This window comes from Anopheles gambiae, chromosome 3, assembly GCF_943734735.2.
Source record: "Anopheles gambiae chromosome 3, idAnoGambNW_F1_1, whole genome shotgun sequence".
Lineage (NCBI taxonomy): Eukaryota > Metazoa > Arthropoda > Insecta > Diptera > Culicidae > Anopheles > Anopheles gambiae.
In genome coordinates, this window is record NC_064602.1 from 70675956 (window position 1) to 70682032 (window position 6077).

Genomic DNA, 6077 nt, shown 5'->3' on the forward strand with positions numbered 1-6077 from the left:
CATTAGAATATTCAATCACCTCATAGACGAGCTACTACTACTGCTGCTGCTGGAGGAGTCGCGCGTCACTCTCGTTCGTCGCTGCTGTATTGGATGGGTCATTTCCTGCCCGCGCGCGCTCGTTTTTGGTGTCACACTGTGCGGGTCTTCCTTCAACTTTTTTGTACCCCTTCTGCTGTGCTGCTGCTGTTCAGTAGTTTCCGTTTGACCATTTGTGTTGTGTGCGATGGTTTTGATTATTCATCCGATCTTGACGGTCTTGCGCCCACGCGGCCCCACGCGACATGACACTTGCGTTCAGTGAGCAACTCAGATGATGCACCGACCCGCCCCCCTGAGGATGAGCGGTGTTGGATTATTTCGGAATTGTAATTGTGAAATATGAGAGCACCTTTTCAGCTCACTCACTCTCTATAGTGTGTGCTGTTCTGTACTTACGATGCAAAACCCCAGAACGGTTCCAGCTCGTCGGGTGGTGCCTTTCTGCTCGCTGCTCCACAATGCGGCGGTATTGAATTACGTCTAAAATGTGTGACTCCAAATATGGAACAGCGGCAACGAAGAATTACGTTCTCGTTTACACCGATTGTCTTTGCAGAGGGTAGTGACGTGTGTGTGCGCTAGAGTAAGAACGTTAATTTGGTTGTTTAGACATGTTTAGAAGAAAGACATAAAACCGTAACGTAATTAGAACATGCGATTATATAAGTACGGAAAATATTTTTAAGCATATATATGGTACATTCCTTTCTATATATAAAAGAACGTACAACTATCAGCCATCAAAAGGATTTAAACATGAAACGAGAAACGAAATATTGACATGATAAAATAATGACATAAGTTGTCGGTCGTTCCAATTTGTACGAAAATGAATTTATTTTTTTTGTTTTATAATTAAGAAAATTTGAACGGCAAACCAACATTAAATATTTATCACTTAATCTTATATAATTGGCACATTTTCTAGACTAATTTTGACATGATTTTACACTGATCATGCCTTGTTTAGTGAAATCATGTTTTGACGTGTCAGATTCATTATTATTGTAACACGATGTTCGATATTATCCGACAGATAGCAGATGATTTTCAAGATTTTATCACTTTTTCTCATACAGTTGGCACATTTTATAAAATATCGATCACGTAGAGTTTTTTTTAATCTTTTGCGATATAAATCACTAACATAATACAAAAACAAATGAAAATTGCTCGAGATTAAGCGATACCTTAAATGTGGGCGAAGCTTAAATTCTTTTGAAATAGTACGATCATCTTGTAAAAGATAACCAATTCCGTGTTATTATTCTCTGAATGGCAATTCTAGACTGTTGGCGGTTGACTTACTAGAGTTTTCACTTAATTTCATAAGGTTTTTCATCTTTACTAGACTTTCTGAGAAACGATTTCAAATTAGTGAAATTCAAAAATTAGTGAAATTGCTCAAGAATAAGTAAAACGCGATGTAGTGTGTGTTTAATTAAAACATATGTTAAATGTTATCAGTTCCGATTGTTAGCAGCCGACTTAGAATATGTGTCATTTTGTCTCAAATAGTTGGCATATTTTCTAGACTACTTATCGATTCAAAATTTGATAATATGTGGAAAATTGCTTCAAATAATATAACAAAATCATAAGATTGCACACAAAATAAATAAGATTTTCATTTGATTAGCCTAGAAGTTATTGTATTTCTACGCAAAAGCGTGAGATGAAGTCATCCAGAGCAGCGCCTAACACACCCATAAGTGTGCTAAATGTGTGCACCGCACCACAACACCGCATTGCACAGACTGCAGCAGCAGCAGCAGCAGCAGCAAACGCTCAAGAAGAAGTGTTTTCCTTCAATCCGTTTTCCGATAAATTTACTGCATTTTCCTCACTCACACACTCACACATACAGCCGTGCAAAAACAGCCTTTCCCACCCTAAGAAGCACCGGCAGCAGCAGCATGGTGGTGATGGCGGTGATGATGGGAATTTTAATCCAAAATTTGCGTCGTCGCGTTCATCGTCGTCGTTGTTGGTCCAAACACTACTAAACCACTACCGTTTCCTTTCTTAGCTCCCCTCTTTCCGCAGCGATGATGAGAGGCGGCGGCGCACACGTCCGCACTGTGGACTTTAACAAATTCAACGCTGATTTAGTCATAGCCTAAAAATAACATCCCAACCGCGCGCTTCTCGTACGCTCAAGTGTCGCAGCAAAAGGCAACGGTGGTCGGTGGTGCTGCTGCTGGTGCTGCTGGTGCCGCTGCTGACTCTGTTTGCTGTTGCTGCATTGGCGAGATAGGTCGCGCTGCTTGTTTTGTGTATGCGGTTTTCTGACCCACTTGCTCTGTTTGGTACAAACACTCTTGGGCATCTCTCTCTCCCTCTCTCTCTATATATTGGTGTGTTTGGCAGAGTGTTGTATGGATCAAACCGCCGCACCACCAGCCAACGTGAGTAACGACCATGAAAATCAGCTTCAGAAAGGGCAAAAAGACAGAAGCAGCAGCAGCAGGAACCCGCCGCACACAGCTCTCTTGCCAAAACATTTCAATCAGAGAGAGAGGAGTGTGTGGCCGTTGAAGTATTTGAAGTATTTTGAAAGGGAAACTACTACGACTGTAGTCTGATCATCGTTGGATTAAGGTGTGGTTAACTTCAATATAGGATAGGATTACAGATATATATATTTAGTTTGAAAGGTTCCTGAAGTCGAACAAAGCAATGTTTGAGATATTGGCTGCCAGTTTTGTGATATCAACTGATAAGGTTGTCATTTGTGTGGCTTTTGAAATGACATTTGATGCGCTAGTTGCGTGAAATAATTAACAGTTGTGAGATTGTATGATGATTTTGCGATGTCTGCTGAAAAAGTCTTGAGATGTAGTGTTATCCCGCATCTAAATTGCCATAAAAAGGAAGCCAAAGTTCAATGTTTCACACTGTGTTGTGTGGTGTGAGCTCACCGTTCTTGGAACATTCGTTATTTTTAAATATCTGATTGATGCACTTAATTTTGCACAAGCTCTCTTCTCATCACAAGCAGAGAGTGCGCAACGTCTGAACTGATTCATACGCTTAAGTATAAATGTGTCTACTATATGTAGTACACCTGAATGTGCAGAGAATGTTCTTCACATACAAACACAAAATGAACAAAAACAAGACAGCTAAACACGTTCTCTCTTGCTCCACAAAACCGGGCTAGTGGAGCAGACGTGGTGGTCCCCTGCGTGGAAATGCAGGCCGGCTTTGCCTAATATGGAACCAAAGTGTTGTTGTGAGGGGATCCGCTTTTGGGCAGCAGTAGTAACTCGCTTTACAGAGCTCTATCTCGCTTCGCGAAAGCTCTGCCGGCAGCGAGCTAAATCTCTGGCTTTAGAGTTGTGTGTTTTTTTTTATCGCTATCGATAGATCTCGTGTGTGTGTCATGTGAGTCTTTTCGATTTTGGTTCGGTTGGTTCAGGCAACTCGTGATCTCGCAACGACGAGGAGCTCCCAGGCCTACGTCATCGATGTATGAAATTATAGTCTGAAGTTTTAGTAAATTCCTTTTTTCAATAAATTACTGATTTGTGGATTTGTGTTTGTGTGTTGAATTGTTTATCACAAACACATGCCATGTGATGTTTGATTTATTTGAAACGTTCGTTAACAGCTCACCTTACACACAACAACACCTCAATGTGTTAAACATTTATCATGTTGCAAAGGTCTGACAAACGCAAACCCAACCCTCCTCGAGCACTCCACTGGAACGAACCCACCCAAAAGCATGTTTACAGTGCACACTTTTAACCTTTTACCGCCCGCCGATGATGATGATGCTGCTGCAAGGCCATCGGAGATGTTGATGATGAGGATGATGCTCAAACCCTTCTCCTCCTTTTACCACCCATAACCCACCCAAATTGACCACAAACAACAACAACAACAACAAGTTGTGAAAATAAACAAATCACTCGTTCAAATTTATTTGCTTATCTATATTTTGAATTAATTTATTTCATTTTCAAACTAAAGTTTTAAAATTCAAGTATAATGTGGAATATTCTTCCAACCCCTTCTCAGATAGAGCAATAGAGTATGCTTGTGTGAGTGTAGTAGCAGCATATCAGGCACCCAGTTCTCGACCCTCCCCGACTGTGTGGTGACATCATGCCCGGCCCGGGTTATTGTGTTTGATTCGAAGCGCTCCTGCTGCTCGCCCCGGATGACCGCCCCGGTTGACCGCCACTGCCCCATCCCTTCCCATCTGTCTTGTGTATTTGGTAATCATTTCCGAATCGCACGGTGGGGGAAAGGCCGTTGATGGTACCGCTGGACGCGGGGCTGGATTGCTTCGTTTGTTATCACATTGTGATCGTGACCGTGCCGTGCTGGTTAACAGAAGGAGAGGAGAGAGTAAGGTGTGGAGGTAGTCTGCCTCTACCACTTGACAACGGCCCGGCACGGCGGTACATAATTGACTGTGTTTGGTGTACTCCTCTTAGGAGGGCCGGTGATGCGAGTGTGTGTGCGACTGATCATGATGTTGTTTGGCGTCGATTGTGCAACACTGTGTTTGACTCTCTCCCTCTCCGTTAGGGGGTCTTTGATAGTGAACGAATGACATCGACATCATTCAAAGATGGGTTTTTTTAAAGAAGAAAAAGCTTTTTTTCAATGTCCCTTTAAACCTCTCACCCTTCGAGTGTTACTCAAAAACTGCACTCATAACAAGCTTGCTTCTCGTAACACACTGTTTTTCAGCGTGAAAAGAAACATAATTGTTTCATTGTTTCATTCCGTTTCTCCATCCAATAAACAGTCGATGATGGACGGACCCTCCCCCGGAGCGGCTGGAATGATAAATCTAATGGAATAAATTTAACATTTAACCTCTTTTCCGAGCGATGTCACCCGGTCACTCACTGGTTCTTGCGAACTCTTTAAATTCATGAAGTCATTCCGAGTGGGGGGATGTGATCTTTCGTTACAATTGTTCTCTATTGTTCAGTATGACATCATAGCTTGGGGGCAAATTCTGCACTGGAGTTAACATAATGCATTCTACATTTCTACCAATAAAGTCACTTTTCATGGAAGTTAGGAAAGGAAACGTTTCTGTTATCAAGTCTTATTCCACAGCACCGATATCTCTGATAACAGTGAGTCCTCAGTACCAGTGGAGTGAAAGGAGGGTTTGTGCATTGATCGAAATGTTGGGTGCATTTGATGATGTAGAATTTCCACAGAATGTCTGGAGTAACGGCCAGTTCCAGCAAAAATACCCCTACTCCAATAAGGGTCGTAAACCCAATTCACTCGAACTTCTCTATCTTCCTGTAAGTCCCCCCCAGAGTGTCAGGTCCCCTTATCATGGGTGTGTGTTTTTCGTTATCAGCAAAAAGGGTTTTTTTAACTAACGCGAAGAGAGTTGGGACGTGATTTTTGTGCTCTTTTTTTTTGGATGTTTACTGCCAAGGTACGTACATACACGGCACTTGTCACATCAGATTGTATTTTCGAGAAACACGCCACCGAACACCACACCACTGTGTTCGTCGACTGTTTCCCGAGAGGTTTTAGAGAGGGTTTGGGGTATGTGTGTGTGTGTGATCGCGGCTCGCTCGCGGCGTATCACGTCTCGTTTGGACAACGCCCAAAATAGAGTGAGTTGCGCTGTGCTGTTGTCTGCCTGTGCCTCTGATGTACCACTGCGGCTCAGACGGCGCTCTAACATACACCCTAAAAGTGTGTGTTTTGTAGACTTGGTAGTACTAATATAGAGGGCGACAAGAGCGGAACTAGTGACAGAGAGAAGCAGAAGAAGTCCGTTCAATTACTTTCGATGCATCTCTCTGGAGTCGTCTGTGAACGATGATTGAGCCGGGAGAGCAGCACCAAAGCAAGGGAGCGGAACTTATTTCTGACGTGTGAATGTCCAGAAGTGCGCGCGCGTTCGCTTCTACCCCGTGCTTTTGATCGCTAGAGCAGAGTTGAGATCATCACTGATGGTGATGCTGCCGGTGTGTGTGTTTGTGTGTGCAGTGAGAAGCATAAAAATTGGACATTGTTGCTGCTGCTGCTGAAGGCGG

The 6077-nt window shown here is 43.0% G+C and overlaps 1 protein-coding gene across 11 annotated transcripts in view; it reads left to right on the plus strand.

The window, feature by feature from the left end:
- The window catches only part of LOC1271052 (spectrin beta chain), a 36975-nt gene that overhangs the window by 12681 nt on the left and 18217 nt on the right, over positions 1-6077 (plus strand). The window lies entirely within an intron of this gene.